We start from the raw sequence: 16,861 nt of genomic DNA on the forward strand, positions 1-16,861 counted from the left end.
CTGGATCGTCTCGTGGTCGAATCGCCCATGCCAAGCACCCTGGCGGCCGGATAGCCACGCTTCACCACTACCGCGAATAAAAGGGTAGTTCCTTTTAACCGGGAAACTCTGCGGCTGGTTTCTTCCCTGGCAGTGCAACGACCTCCAGCTTTCCTCCACGTCGAGATCTTCTCTTCCCCTGGACGATGCACCGACTTGCAACCGCTGCCAGGAACAACTGCCCCCGCTGGAGCTTTCTCACCATTTCAGGTACTGTGTCCCACCTGGTCTCCCTTGCAACAGACTGATCAAGGTGTCCCGTAAATCCTTGACTCTCTATCCTGGGGTGACTTGGGACCTGCTAACTAACTTTTTCTGAACTGATCCAACTATCTGCAAAGACGTTTTAAAGTATCATTCAACTGTGTGATCTTGGACACATTCCGCCTTGCTCTCTCCAAGAGTGGGCCTGGCCTCTGAACTTTCTTGCTCTTACAGTAGACTCTGCCTTTCTGACTTGCTGTGGTTCTTTTTAAAGTATTGGTATTGTGTACTTTCCTAATTCTGCCTTTTCCCTCCCTTTTTAACTAACTTATTGGAGTGCCATTTTAGGTTAAGCACTCACCTCTGTCTGAAAATAAGTGGTGTTTTAACTAAGACGTGTTCAATAAGTAATCAGGGATGTATATATATTGATAGTGACTGGGTTTGAACTTGCTTGCCATATTAGTGGTAGTGTATTTTACAAGTGTGTTTTTAAATAAATAATTATATACTTTTATACCCATGCTCTGGTCAGTGTTTGCTTGTGCTACTGTATCTCTGTACCTATTTTGTATACTCTATATACTGTCTAACTCTTCTTGAAAGAGGTCTGGCTGCTCAGCCACAGCTACCAGGTAAATCTGGGTGGTACAGACTGCTAACAATTGGGTTTACTGCCAACACATGTAGTCCTAATCCTTTTGCAGTGGTCCCTAAGGGAACTGCACAGGTTTCTGCCTAACACTAACAAAATTGCTGTTGGCATGCATACATTTCCCTAGTGTTAGTTATACATATGCTCCAATGTTATATTTAGATGTCTGCTCTGAGACTCACCTATGGTATGGCGAGAAATTTCTATCAAATAAAAATACATTATTGGACATTATAATACTCTCACCAAAGCTAATATTGCAAGCCATGGAAGATAAGAAATGTCACTTAGCTATGTTTCGCTTTCCAATTAAAGTTCTTATTTGGTCATCTCCCATTTCCTCCAACTATCACGGTCAGGCAAGGGAGAGGTTGGGCAAGGACTTAAACCCTAAGGTGCTGGAGCGGATAGAAACTGGTATGTCCACTCACCCCATTTACTTCGATTTTTCTCAGCGACCACTTCTGGGACAACTGAATTTGTGGGCCCACTTGCTTCATGCTTTGGTTCCATTGGTGGGAGACCCAGGGGTTGCTGGTGCAAAGGTCACATTTGGCTTTGAGATTTAGGTCTGGCTAGTCAGCTGTTCCGTGCTTTGGTGAGATGGCTCCTGGACTGGGTAGCTGGATGACCCATGGCACAATGAAGAGAGGACCACCCCATTGTTGATGACCTTAGAGGACCCTAGTACACGATGAAGGCAGAAAACGGTGATGGCCCCTGCAATCAAACAACGGAAGTTGACCCATGTGGTAGAAACAAAATGGCTGGTCCTGCAAGGCCGGATTCCGTGGTGGAGAGCTGCAACTACATAAGGAGGCTACTTGTCTCACCGGTGAAAGTCTGCAGAGTCCCAAGTACGAACGCTGCATGGTGACGGATGCAGTGAGGTAGTCCAGGAGGAAGCTGATCAGCCCATAGGATGGTTTCTGGAGACCTTCAAAGGATTCCAAGGGAAGGATTCTCAAGCAGTGGTCGAGACAATTTGTTCTCAATGATCTAGGGTTTCTGAGATCCGCAAAGGGGCCGGGCTTCATGGGGACAGTTGACGAAGAAAATGTTGGTTGGCTGCAACATCGAGATACAGGTCTTCGGCAGGATGCTCGTCTCTAAAGGGTCCTGACTCCAACAAAGATCAGAAGAATGGCTGCAGGAGTCCACCTTTTATCCTAAATTTGACATGTAATCACCTGAGGGTCCGCAAACGGTAATGATCTGCACCATTCAAACTACCAGGTAATGTAAAATCCTGGAAAACCCCCAGCCACCACATCTGCCCAACAACAGACACACTTTGGCCAGGATGTCGACTGGGATGAGACAGTCCCACAGTCCGATTCCTTACATCCGGACACACACACACACACTACCGCTTTACCCGGGGAAGGGGAGGTTTTGCTTGGGGAAAGGGCTTACAATATGTGTGAAGCCCAGTCCATGGAGGGCTGGAAGAAGGCAAAAGGATAATTTATTTATAATTATATGGCACCTGAAACAGGCCCGTGGGCTAGTAGCGCTAAACGAAAACAAACAGAAACATAGACACAGTGGAGCATATCGAGCTAGCAGTTAGTCCGTATTCGTAGCAGTCAATTAATTGAACACAAAGGTGTACTCCGAGACCCCCGGTCGGCCCACAGAGTCGGGGTTTGCTTAGAAGCACAAGATAGCAGCACCCGTGAGATGGATGTGGGTGCAGATATATACTTCAACACCAATCAATAAGGACAACTCGCTCTACGGTTTGGCAAAAGGAAGTCCGTTTAATGACAAGTACAAAAAACGGGGAGTCATGAATATCAGCAAATGGTGCGATCTTCCTTCTCGCTTCAACTCCAATGTACTTCATAAATATCATAGCATTTATACTGAAAAATCATCATCATTGACGTGTAACGCTCAAAAGTTGGCATGCAATTATATTGGTTCGTGAAAGGTAACTTTACTATAGGTAATATATCTGTATATGGTAACAGAGTAGGGGGAATGGGTAAACACTGTCAGGTGGGCATCTAAGCCCTTCCTACAAAATGACTATTGCGAACGTCACTAAAAGTATGACGTCCTATTGGTTTAACTATAGGACTCTAGATTATTTGGTCCATTGTGATTGGGTGGGCACCAACCCCATGCATACTTTTCCATTTTGCTTAGCAGCACACAGAATGGTCGGCCAGGTGCGGGGTGCCCCTTAGTTACCCGGCCTTCCTCTAATTATGGTTAATCATCACTTTAGTAGCTATGTGTCAATTATTTCACTGTGGTTGGCCTCGAGACTGTATATTCTGTCTGGAAAAAGTCCTGATATCTTTGTCTGGCCTTGTGCCATGCGTAGGTGTGAGTCCTAGCTTCTTCTTGCTCGGCTGGCCATGTGATTGGGGCACCGTGAATTTGCCTCTTTTGCATCAATTTGTGTATTTGATTTTCGTTTCACCCACCACCTGCCTTCGTCTTCTTATCTCAACCTTTCAGAGGCAGGATATTCTGGTCTTCGTTTCAATTAAGTGTAGCTACTGTTCGTCTCTTCTATTGGTATGACCTTGGCTCTCCTGGCACAAGTTGCCTCTGCTGAGTTTCTTTTCTGCCGCTTATTTCAGATTTTGCTAAATATGAAGTTTTCCTCGTGTGGTCTTTAGTAACCTGGGTTGATTCTGCTTCTTGTGCAAAGTGGAAATAAACGTATATAATGTGCTTCTTTTTAGGCAGATTATGTATAATGTTGCTTGCCGCACTATCTTTATACTAAGCATAGCAAGCCGCACAGTTTTCTTAGCTTTCTTGTGGTTCCAAGCATATGTACAAGTGTAAACTGGTCGAATATCTTCATTATGCTCGGGGCTTAAGCTTCTGCATTTGACATCGTCCTTTCACTCTAGGTTCACAATATCCTTGTTCATGGCGTTTCGTCTCTTTGCGTCATTCTCTGGTCATCATTTCTTCTGTGTGTGTGTGGGTCAGTCCGGGTTCTCGTGACGTCACCATTCGTCTTCCATCAAGACCTTTTTGGTTTCTTCAGGGACTGTACCTAGGCGATCTTCATTTCGTTTCATTTGTTGATAGGGTTTTCTTAATGGATACCTTATTGTCCATGGTTTTCTGGGTATGGTGACTTCAATAGGTGCTGTTCTTCTGATAGGTACTGGACAGAGCCCCACTGCGGCTCTCTGCTGGTTTATTTGCACATCATATGTCACATATTTCGGTGTGAACGTTCCTGGCATTTCAAAATGGACGGTTGGAGTGTGGGCTGTATTAGGGACCTCCTCTACAAGGGTTTTTAGCCCCTGTTTACATTTTGCAAGAGTCTGACATAATCTCAGGTCCGGTGGTAAGGAATTCCAACATGTCAAAGCAGCATAAGTAAAGGAGCCCTGAGCCACAGCCTCCAACTTGGCTCGAGGGGTAAGTAGTAAAGCTAGACTATTCGATCTCAGGGCCCTTTGCATCGGCAACCACGCCAGACTGTAGTACAAATATGCTGGACTGACTTCATAGAGGCATTTGTGCGTGAAACGAGTACGAAAACAGATTCTGCTGGCAATTGGAAGCCAGTGCAATGCTTTTCTGGCTTCTGAGATGTGAACCTTCCTGGTCAATCCCTCTATAACCCCAACAGCATTATTCTGGACAATCTGGAGACGCAAGATTTCCCCCTTGTTTATGCCTTGTAGCAGGCTAGAGCCATAATGTCTCGGGAGGATAGCTCAGGGGCAACGTGCTCGCCTTGGAAACAAGACGACACGGAGCAACACAGGTTCGATCCCCGGGTCCGCGCTTAGAAACCTCTGGGTATTATGCGCATTATAAATAACGTATCATATCATATATCATATCATAATCTAGTTTGGCTCCGATGATCATCCATGCAATTGATGTGCAATTTTCCCGGGACACAAAATGCTTCAGCTGTGCAAGCAGTTTTAAATAATAGGATGTGGATGAGACCAGGTAGTTTACATGAGCCTTCATGTTAAGCTCCTGATCAATCACCATTCCCTGTGTTTTGACTTTGGGAAGAGTGGTAATGGCACAGCCAGCAATACAAAATTCCTTATAGCCTGGGGTCAGTTTTCTCAGACGTGCAGCTGTGACCACAATCATGATCTCTGTTTTAGCATTGTTGAGCGCAAGGCCATTGTCTATCATCCAGTTCTGTATGATTGAATATACTGTGTTGACAGCCTCAGTGTCTCTGGTATAATCCCCTGACGGGGAGATGAGACACTGAGTGCTGTCAACATAGTTTGCATACAACACCCCTTTGGCGTTCAATAGCTCAAACAATGACATATGACATGGTGAAAATATTAAAGAGGGCCGGCGATGAGCACGACCCCTGTTGGACTCCGCAGGTCAACACTTCCTCATCAGCTTTATGCTCATCCGCGAAGACTCTGGCTGTAAAACATGTTAACAAATAGATAATAAAATTTTAACGAATGGGGTTGGGGTGGGGTTTTAAACGGGGGCATAACTGGGGGGCTCGATATTCATTTCGTTATTTGAGATTCGTAACATTTTTATTCTCTAACTTTTCATTCAGTAAAATTACAGTAAACTTTACGAAAAGAGTTCACCCAGCTTGCTGCTGAAGATGAAAAATGGGCAGAGTACATGAGGCTGGTGACCAGCATCCTTTGGTCGACCAAGTCAACGGCCGTCGAAAGGTCGATAAGCATGAGCAGCCCTGTGTGTCCACCATCCATTATTTCCAACATATTTGCCTTAAGGTCCAACAAGACAGACTTGTGTGCTCTACGGAACCCAGACTGTCTCTGGCCAAGTAGCTGTTTCTCCATATGATTTTGTACTTGTACGTAGGCATCTAGGATCTTAAGCAGGAATGGAACATTAGAAATAGGCCTGTAGTTGGAGGGCAAGCTAGGGGCAAGAGACGGTTTCTTCGATAATGGCGAGACACATGTCTGCTTCATTTTAGATGGCACAAGGCCTTCCTTAAATGAAGTTTATCTGTTTGGTAATTATGGGTGTCATCTGTTCCGCACAGGCTTTCACCACCTTAAATGAGCAAACATCCCCTTTACAGAAGGTAGGCTTCAGTTGACGCACTAGCTAAGTGTTTTGCTTTCCGTGACACAGGTGAACTGAAATAATGTAATATTCACGCTATCATCCAGGAGGGTGTCATTGCTTTTGCAGGCACTTTCCCGATCATAACTTTTTTGTTTAGAACGGATATCTTTCTGAATCCTGCTAATTTTGCTCTTCATGGTTACCTGGATGGAGCACCATATGTTATCCTAATTAACAAATTGGATGGAGGGGTAGGGATCCTCCAATTCCCTTAGTATCTTAAAGAGCTCTTTAGTATTTGAGTTTGCACTCTTAATCCTCTCATCAGAGGTAATTCCTTTAGGATTTAGAATGGCACTTCTGTGTTCCTTTGCTGCTATTGTGTATTTTAATCTATTCACTTCAAGGTTGTTGGCTTTCCAACATTCATATGCTTTACGCTTAGCCACTTTCAATTTATGAATGTCACCTGTGTACCAGCATTTTGTCTCCTTCTTTAATACATGCTGTTTTCTTTCCGACACAAGTACATGCAGTGATTTTTCAAACATATCCATGTATGTATTGGTTATCTTTTCAGCAGAGTCAAGATTAGGTAGATCTTCCAGAATGTTTTCAATGAAAGGGGATAGCGCTCTAAGGCGTCATATATTTCTAAAAGTGAATGTCGTTTTTTTCTGTTTTGCTTTCCTTGGCATGGGAGATTAGCCAAGGTTAAAGTGTAAAGTGACCAGGGGCATAGGCTAATATCTAACATGTCAATATTGACGTTCAGACTAGACACCCAATCAAGCGTCCTGCCTTTATTATGGGTAGCAGCCATTACATGTTGCTGGAAACCTGGATCAGCCAAGACTGATTCCAGAGTGTGATTTATCATGAAGTCCCAAATTCAGAGGTCCCAGAAGTACAATCTTGGATGCCGCCTTAAGACGGGGCACCAAGATTTCACCCAGGTAAGCAGGAAAATCCGCCTTGAGGGTGGGTGGTCAATAAATCAAAAGATCAATGGTCTTATTTGGATTCATCACTACGTTTACATACAGAGTGTCACAATCATTCTGAACAGTTTGGTGCACAGAATGTATCTGGAGTGAGGACCTATAGATCAAAGTGACCTCCACCACCCCTCCCCGACGAGCGATCGGCTCTGTAAATGGCATAACCACAAGGAACAGCTAATACGATAGCCAGGCCTGCAGCTTCATGTAGCCAGGTCTCTGTAATCACACAAAATCTGCATGCTTTGCTAAGATATAGTCTGCAATATCTGTTGCATGCTTGATGATTGAGCGGGTATTAATCAAGAGACAGGCAAGTGAGGAGGGTATAACAAGATCTTGGCTCCCTGTTAAATCTGCCACCTCTGTGGTATGTTTGACAATGGGACGGGTATTTAACAATGCAGTTTTTGTAGGATCCAGGGTGGAAACCAATTTGTTAGTACAATATGCTTGTTCTTTTACCAGACTGTTAGTGGTCAAACCACTATGTGCATATGCACTATGATCATCCAGCGTAGTAAAAGGAATTACTAAGGACTGTTTCTCATATAATTGGCATGGCTCTAACGCGCTGCACTCCATTAAATCATCTACTGTATTCTGTGTATCATGTAGTTATTTTCTGTGATATTACATTGGATATGCAGTGGCAAGGAGAGTGAAAGAGGCGCAGTATAACGTTCCACAATATTCATGTGAGGTGTATGTTGGTAAAGCATCATTACGTCCCTGCCATTAATTCTAAGTTTGTCTTGGCGAGTTTGATCGCGTCTAGTGGATGCATTTGAATGAAAAACGAGTGCTGAGTCGTGTTATTTAGTACCTTAGAGAGACAGTGCTGCAACACGGTCGGCACAGAATGGCACAGACCTGCTTGTTGCTCACGCGCCAGGTTAGCAAACAAATCATCCCAAGAACTACAGGACTCCTGGGACCTGTAGATCAATGGGAAACGATCGTGTTAGAGCAGGGGTGTACAACTAGTTTTGCCAGAGGGCCGAATATACCTTACAAGCTGTCTACAGGCGGCGTGATTGTTTGTGCGAGGTAGCCGGGAGGGGCATGTGATGAATTTAAGATCCCCACAGACATTTTCAGTGAGCATGTGGGGGAGCAAACAGGCATTTTGAGGTGTACTTCTTGTCTTCATTGCTATTTGTGGTTTCAATTCAGCATCACATTTATTAACCAAAACAGTTTTTCTAGTGCTTATTAACATACTTCATAGGGCTGATGTTAGCACACGTTATTAACAAACCAGAAACAAACCTGATTTGGCCCTGGGCTTGAACATGTTATCCACAGTGTGACAACAAAATCATCCCCAAACCTTCTGCAGCAACAGCCTAACAGAGAGCTAGGTGACCCGCTGGTGAAAAAGAGCTGTGCAGATGTGGCTGACAAGTGATCTGCCCACATTAATAACTACACGAGGAAGCTTTGCCTCTGGATCTTAGAAGAGAATGCAACCTCCAACTCTTTGCACTTTACAAACTTGCAGTATGGGCAGACTGGGAGCCCACTGGCAGCATAGGACACCATCACGTTTAAAAAACTAAAAACAAAATGAAAAACCTTTAAATTTGCATCCTCCACACGCCACCATGAAACATCCCTGCAATCAGAAGTACTACCACAAAAGACTTCAATACCCACTGTCAACATTGCTTTGTCACCAAGCAATGAATCGATGTTCTATTTATAATACTTTGCTCTGAAGCAGTATACAACAAGCGGAGTGGCGGTGAGTGGCAGTCCTGCAGCTTGCTATCATCATCCCAGTCTTTCTTCAGTGCTAACTTCTACTGAGAGGTGTGTCTCCAGCTACTTACTACAAAAACTCATTGTCTCCGCGGAGCGGATGCGGAGTGGCGGTGAGTGGCAGTCCTGCAGCTTGCTATCATCATCCCAGTCTTTCTTAAGTGCTAACTTCTACTGAGAGGTGTGTCTCCAGCTACTTACTACAAAAACTCATTGTCTCCGCGGAGTGGCGGTGAGTGGCAGTCCTGCAGCTTGCTATCATCATCCCAGTCTTTCTTCAGTGCTAACTTCTACTGAGAGGTGTGTCTCCAGCTACTTACTACAAAAACTCATTGTCTCCGCGGAGCGGACGCGGAGTGGCGGTGAGTGGCAGTCCTGCAGCTTGCTATCATCATCCCAGTCTTTCTTCAGTGCTAACTTCTACTGAGAGGTGTGTCTCCAGCTACTTACTACAAAAACTCATTGTCTCCGCGGAGCGGACGCGGAGTGGCGGTGAGTGGCAGTCCTGCAGCTTGCTATCATCATCCCAGTCTTTCTTCAGTGCTAACTTCTACTGAGAGGTGTGTCTCCAGCTACTTACTACAAAAACTCATTGTCTCCGCGGAGCGGACGCGGAGTTGCGGTGAGTGGCAGTCCTGCAGCTTGCTATCATCATCCCAGTCGTTCTTCAGTGCTAACTTCTACTGAGAGGTGTGTCTCCAGCTACTTACTACAAAAACTCATTGTCTCCGCGGAGCGGACGCGGAGTGGCGGTGAGTGGCAGTCCTGCAGCTTGCTATCATCATCCCAGTCTTTCTTCAGTGCTAACTTCTACTGAGAGGTGTGTCTCCAGCTACTTACTACAAAAACTCATTGTCTCCGCGGAGCGGACGCGGAGTGGCGGTGAGTGGCAGTCCTGCAGCTTGCTATCATCATCCCAGTCTTTCTTCAGTGCTAACTTCTACTGAGAGGTGTGTCTCCAGCTACTTACTACAAAAACTCATTGTCTCTGCGGAGCGGACGCGGAGTTGCGGTGAGTGGCAGTCCTGCAGCTTGCTATCATCATCCCAGTCTTTCTTCAGTGCTAACTTCTACTGAGAGGTGTGTCTCCAGCTACTTACTACAAAAACTCATTGTCTCCGCGGAGCGGACGCGGAGTGGCGGTGAGTGGCAGTCCTGCAGCTTGCTATCATCATCCCAGTCTTTCTTCAGTGCTAACTTCTACTGAGAGGTGTGTCTCCAGCTACTTACTACAAAAACTCATTGTCTCCGCGGAGCGGACGCGGAGTGGCGGTGAGTGGCAGTCCTGCAGTCATGCCAGGCAAGCCGGCTAAGCCTGCAAGGACGACCACTCCACCAACCACACCAGCCAACCAAGAGGTCGACTTGGGCCGCTGTTTGAGAAGCTCAACGGCCATCATAAGAAACACTGCACCAGTTTCCACAAACTTCTTCTCCGTTCAGAATCAGTCCTGCACTCCTTCTATCTCTGAGAATACGCATCAACGTTCCCTAAACGGTGCAGCGACTAAAACCTCTGTACTACCTATAGTACCAAGTCCATTTTCTCGAGAAAAGAGAACACCAGTCCTACCTTGCAGTCGTCCTTTGTCCTCGCCCGGGGCCATTTCTCCGCCCTCCGTGGCGGTGGCTGAGGTTTCGTTCCTCGACGACGTCCATCCGGCTTCAAGCCAAAGCTCGGAGCCATCTGCGACTCCTGCCTGCCCGCAGCCTCCTCCAGTCGAGACCGGAGCTCTGCCGTCACCCGGAGGGGAGACGGCGTCGAGACCTCTGGACGGACTGATGGGCGCCCGCGTCGGTACGGGTGCCGAGGCGCCCTTCGGGGCTGCCTCCGCCCAGATGAGGAGTGGGGCCTCGGTCGCGGCGGACCTGAAGGACAGGGGCCGACAAACCGCGCTTCCTGAACCACAGTTCCATGAAGCTGCGCGCAACATGGCCACCCAGGAGGGAGCACAGCTTCAAGCTCCACCCCCTACCGTATTAACGGTAATAGCCCAGATCCACAAAAGTGCAAAGCAAGCCTCAATACAAGAGGCTAATTCGCAGCCTCTACTCGTTGCCGATTCGAAATCTCCATCATTCACCACCCCAGACGGCAAACGTACAGTGTTAAACCTGAAAAAAAGACCACGACCTGCAAGTGTTTTTCCAACTACAAAAAAAAACATAGTCCAAAAACAGAAAAAGAAAACATCTAACCCATTGACGAAGCAAGCTACTAACACCAACCGTGGTGAACCAAATAAGAAAAGCAGATTGGCTCTAACAAAAACCTCCAAAAAGACAATAAAGAAACATCAACAACCTTTGAACCTCTTATCGGACTTTTTCCTCAAGCACCCAAAGGTCCTCCAAGGAATACGCCAAGATTTGACTGACGAGCAAATCCTAGAAGCGGCCAGCGAATGCTCCCCTCCTACTAAACAGCGTAGACTGAGCCTGCAACCTCAACCTTCTCTGCCGTCCTACCCTAAAGGAGCTGACCGCTCCACGCAATCCCAAACCAAGGAAAGGGGGCTATACGCAGGCAAACTCTCAGCTGCAACCGTCGCACTAACATCTGCTCCACAGTCCACGGGCCTAGCTCCCAACAAGGAAGCTGACATAGTGCCCGTTAAAGCGCCTTGGCGCCCTAATAACACTGCCATTACCACGGACGCCCCGGTCCCAGAGCGGGTTGACAGTGGAATGCAGTCCTGCAACAAGAGTGACTCAGCCCTCCCAGACTCTATGGAACTGGAACGAGAGCTTCATGAGACATCCTCAAACCACTCTACGGTCAGTCAAAGTATAGTCCTCACCGGTGGAAGTCCATTGGCTACCCAAACCCTACCCCAGGACCTTATTTTAAAAGACAATCAGAACCCTACAGTCGTGGAGCAAATCAACGAGAACGAACCAGCGAAAACGTCCCTTTCTGAGGTATGGGATGCCCACACCAGACCAAACAAACCACCACTCGGCAGCCTTCGGAACAAGAAGACCCCTCAACCGCCTAAACCAAATCCCCCACTTGAGAGAACCTTGGACTCTTTCTACTCAAACCTCAATAACTACAATACTCAAAGAAGACACTCACTTGACCATTCAATCAGATTGCTAAATACAGGTTCTACCCCTACCCGCTTATTATCCCCTCCACGAAATCGTTCCTCCTCTCAAAGTACCACAGCTTCAAAAGATCCCCCCCCTAAAAAAACTCGACATGTGTACCCTGATGTCGGCCCTGACAATTGCCCTCGCCCCTTTTACCAAACTCTACGAGACAATTGGAGACACCTTGAAAGACCAAATCTCAATACAGGCGGCAATGTCAACCAAACTGACTTTCCTTGAAGGGTACATAATGGCCCTAGACCTGAAACAAAAGCAGGAGGACGCCCCCAGGTCTCAGCCACCGACACCATCCATAGTCACAGGAAAGGGTATCACAACAGTAGTGGTCTCGCGGCCAAATCATACCCTGCAAAAATCTAAAGCAACCCAAACAGCAGCATTTATCGATCTAACAATTACGTCCAACTCACTAACCAGGACAGAAAAACTCATAAAAGACCCTCCAAAGAGTACTACACGATCTACGACAGTCTCAACTTTCAAACCAATATTCCTATTTCAGGCCCCGACCAGGGGTAAACTCTCACCTCCATTAAAACTTCCTAAGACCCAAATCCCTCCAATATCTAAACCTGAAGCAAAGCAAAGGCCGATACGTGAAGAAAGTGACCCTACCAACCCCTCGCCAAGAGGGGTCCAGGCATTTTTAGACCAAGAAGACCTGATGAACATAACACAGCACTTAACAGAGAAGTCGACACTTCTCTCAACGAACGAAATCTCCATGCCAGATCCAGCTACGTCATCTACTCACAAACACACGAGGTTCAATCCAGAAGACTCTGACTCCGAATTCCATTTCTCACTCTGGCGAATCGCAGAAAGTCAGCCATTAGGAGACAGGACGTCACGAAAAAACATTCTTCTCCTTACCTTAACCACAACTCTAAGAAAAGATCCTCCCACCAACAGAGAGAAGAAAGAAAAAGTGGAAACTGTCAGAGCAATTCGAAAGAACACCATGAAGATACTAAACGCTTTACCCTAGATACCGGTCGACTATCTAACCGCCCGCAAAGACCCATAAATAGACTTCCTACAAACAACAGAATAACCAGAGATCTTCCACAAAAAGGACCCCAAATCAGATGGATCCTTAAGCTCGTGCAAATCCAAGAAAACCGAGACAGAGTAACCCTGAACAGAAGAGCAGTCATCGACCTCTTCAGCTACATTCCAAAACTACGCGCAGTCAAATCCGCTGACATTCGGATAGTAGTTACAAGTCACATTCACCACAAGGCGATTTCCCACCTTTACATCTCCTCCTCATCCACGAACAAATTACTAAGATCAGCGGTCGAAGATCTGCTAACCCTGGGCTACAACCTAAGCGAATCGACAAGGAAAATAAAAATACTTAAAAACGACGAACCAATACACACCGCCAACTCCATAAAGAGAAAAATTGACTTAAAGCAACCCAGTCAACACCAACATCATCTTACAAAAAATGTCCGAGATACCCGTTCATGGAAAGAACCTGCCAACCTGATTACTCATAAAAACCACTTGTCACCATCCACAAAACAAATTGCCCACTTGACCACGTTAGGCGGCCACCCTTCAAACACGCAGCTTCCCCACGCTCCTCAAAGAGATAAGTCAAAACAACGACAAACGGTTGATCCAGTGAAAATCCAAAAGACGGTCCAAAATGAGTACTACTCAAACGCGGCCAAACCCACTCCAGCCTCCACTCTCGAGACAGTGTGGTCATGGCTACCTAAGGCCTTGAAGCCCCGGCGGCTAAAATAGCCATCAAAGCCCAAGCTCTACCGCGACATCACCAAAGACACCCACAGCCTGACGGGCGACCGTATAAAGTTGTGCTCATGGAATACTAGAAGTTTTCACCATCTATCCTCCCAGAGTTCCGTAGACTGGCACGAATACGACATTATCTGCCTCCAAGAGACTTGGCTCCTTCAACCACCGACTATCGACGGGTACGTGACCAACATAGTCGCGGCCAAGAAAGGCTCAACAGGCAGACCAACCGCCGGCCTACTTGTAGCGATCCGAACTTGCCGAAGCCTAACGAACATAGAAAAACTAAAAGAGTCTGACAATACGTTAATGATGAAGCTAAACTGGTCTCTGACTACAGAGACCCTCCCACTTAAACCAAAGTCGATGATCATCATTACAGTATATTGGAACCCGGCCACGACAAACACTTCAAAATTCATCAAAGAAATGGAACAAGATATCGATTGGATCCTCCTAAAACACCAAGTGGACCACATACTCATATGTGGTGACCTTAACATCAAGTGTCACAACCCGGAAAATCCCCCTCCCGATAAACCGAAAGGCCCTTCCATCGACCTAAGGGCTTCCAAATGGCAGAAGTTAATGGAATCCAGAGCCTTCTCAAACCTCGACCATACCTTTCATGATCCAAAGAGACACCCAACCTGGGAGAGAGCCAACTCAAAATCCACTATTGACTACATCTTCGTCTCTCGGCCGCTGCTAAATTTAATAACATCATTTAATGTCCAAAGAACAGAGGAGAGTGACCACAAACTTTTAGAAACCACCTGGGTCTCGGTAGCTCCAAACAACATCTCGATGCCAACCAGCCTCGAATTAACAACGCAAGGCACAAGATTAAAAATGACCAAAAAAGCAATAACCTCCCTAACTACTGCCTACAAAGATCTCACCTTACGAAATCAGCAGTCGACGACCGACTATACCCCTCTGTTGACAGTATACAGAGTTCCACGCGGAAAGACCAGTCAAAACCCCCCTCAACGGTTTCACACTTTCGATAAACTAATCCAAGAAAAAAAGAGAGAGTTAAGGAGAATCAAAAGACTTGCCCTGAAAAGCAAAGACCCGGCAATGCAATCAGCCGTCCCTACAGCTGTTAAAGCCTACAAAAACTGGCTGAGAGGCCATCGATACAACTTATACCAACAAGACGCCGAAAACATCCTTACGGCAATAAACGGCAACCATGCAAGAGACTTTTGGGCCCTCATCCATTCAGCAACCCCAGGCACTCTCCCTGACCAACTAAATGGGATTGCTGCCTCAGTTTGGGAGACCCACTTCGAAGCCCTATTCAAAGAAACAGATTCCGTTCAGGGCAACACAATCGAAACCAACTCCCCATGGATAAACATCACTGACCAGGAAGAAATCCAAACACAAATAAAGAAGCTAAAACCCTCCCACGCCCCTGGACCAGATGGGATAACAAACTTAGATCTAAAAACCCATCCGGAAGCGTGGCCCCAGCTTCTGAGTATCATCTTTGCCCGTTGTGTAGCATTCAGATCCATACCTCCATCATGGACCAAAGCGAACATAGTTCCAATTTACAAAAAAGGAAACAGGGCCGACCTAGCCAACTTTCGCCCTATAGCCCTCCTGGACTCAATAGGCAAACTATTCGGATCCCTTCTCTTGCAACACTTCACTAAGTGGGCAAACAACGCCCCCTGCCAAGATAACCTCCAAACAGGCTTTAAGAAGAACCTGGGCACGAACGCCAACATCTTGATACTAAACACATTGAAAAACAAGATTCTCGAAGGGAAATCCACACTCTACATCACGTTCGTGGATCTAACCCAGGCCTTTGACAAAGTGGATCGTGCAAGACTATGGCAGAAATTAACGACCTGGAAATGTCCACCCGAGATTTTGAACCCAATCAAAGCTTTACACTCCTGCACATCAATGAGGGTGAGGTTAAACCAACAAGGGTCCCTTTCGGGAGAGATAAAAACAGCTAGAGGCATCAAGCAAGGTTGCCCACTTGACCCTGCATTATTCTGGACTTAACTAGGCGACTTTCAAGACTCTGAAAAACAAATCCGTTTGTTTCCTCCAAAGCTAGGAGGTACCCAGATTAGCCGCCTGCTGTACGCCGACGACCTCATTCTATTAGATCACACCCCTATAGGTCTCCAACAACAATTAAACAACCTGCAAAGGTACATGACGGAAAACAACTTAGAAATCAACGAGTCTAAAACTAAAATGATGAAGTTCCAAAAAACATCTAAGAAAACAGAAAAATTCCATCTCCATCTTGGCTCTACTCGAATCGAAATGGTCTCTAGCTTTAAGTACCTGGGAGCCACGTTAGATTCCTCCTTGAAGGACAAAGCCATGCAAGAAACCCTCATCGACAAAGTCAAGAAGTTATCTACACAGGGTAAGGCAATCGACCTCAAATTCGGTCGCTACTCCTTAATTCCCGTAAGAGACTTCTACAAGAAGAAGGTGATTCCCTCGGTTACTTACGGATCTGACGCCATGCTCAACCTTCCGGCAGAGTTATGGCCAAAATTGGAAGCTCTGTTCTGGAGGAAAATTCTTGGCCTTCCAAAATCGACTCCAATAGCTTTTACCTCGATTAGGAGGGAATTAGGCCTCCTATCTCTGGGAACCTCTGTTGCACTGAACAGTGTCCAACTATACAGGAAATGCATAACGCCTGGGTCTCCATACGCCTACCAACTGATAAACCAGGAACTCGAATTGGAATCTTGTAACTCACTCCAGAAATGGGAATCAAACATGCTCAATCTTCTACACTTGGCTGAAAGTAGCGAGGAAGAATTGATAACCAACCCTGTAAAAACCTCGAAAAAAATCAAAGAGTGGGACTGGATACAAACTATAGAAACCGCTAACAAATATAGGCTTACCAGCCACCTTCCCCCCTTTTTCAACAAGCTGGACTCACTGCAAACTTATCTCAAACTTTTCCCAAGCAGACCAGCGCGTCTCTATTTTTTGAAAATACGTTTAAATCTTTTGGAGACAAACGAAATCCTGGCAATCAGAGGGCTATCGGAAACTAATCGGTGCCGGTATTGCAAATCGATTACAAAAAAAGAGACAATTCGCCACCTCCTCTTGAACTGTCCAAAGACACATGACATCGTGTCATTTACCTGAAGAACAACATCTCTGACTTTGCATCGTTACACGAGGGAAATTGTTGGAACAAGCTGATTGCAGGCGACAAACCAGGTTGGGCCCTAGCTACGGTTAATATCATGCAACACATCATCAATTC

General features: G+C 46.1%; 1 protein-coding gene across 2 annotated transcripts in view; it reads right to left on the bottom strand.

The window, feature by feature from the left end:
- LOC138573535 (lysine-specific demethylase 4B-like) overlaps window positions 1-16,861 on the bottom strand; it is a 2,173,569-nt gene that overhangs the window by 822,079 nt on the left and 1,334,629 nt on the right. The gene's annotated exons all lie outside the window — the stretch shown is intronic.

Source organism: Ambystoma mexicanum, chromosome 1p, assembly GCF_040938575.1.
Source record: "Ambystoma mexicanum isolate Mex_15411 chromosome 1p, UKY_AmexF1_1, whole genome shotgun sequence".
In the NCBI taxonomy this organism is placed as follows: domain Eukaryota; kingdom Metazoa; phylum Chordata; class Amphibia; order Caudata; family Ambystomatidae; genus Ambystoma; species Ambystoma mexicanum.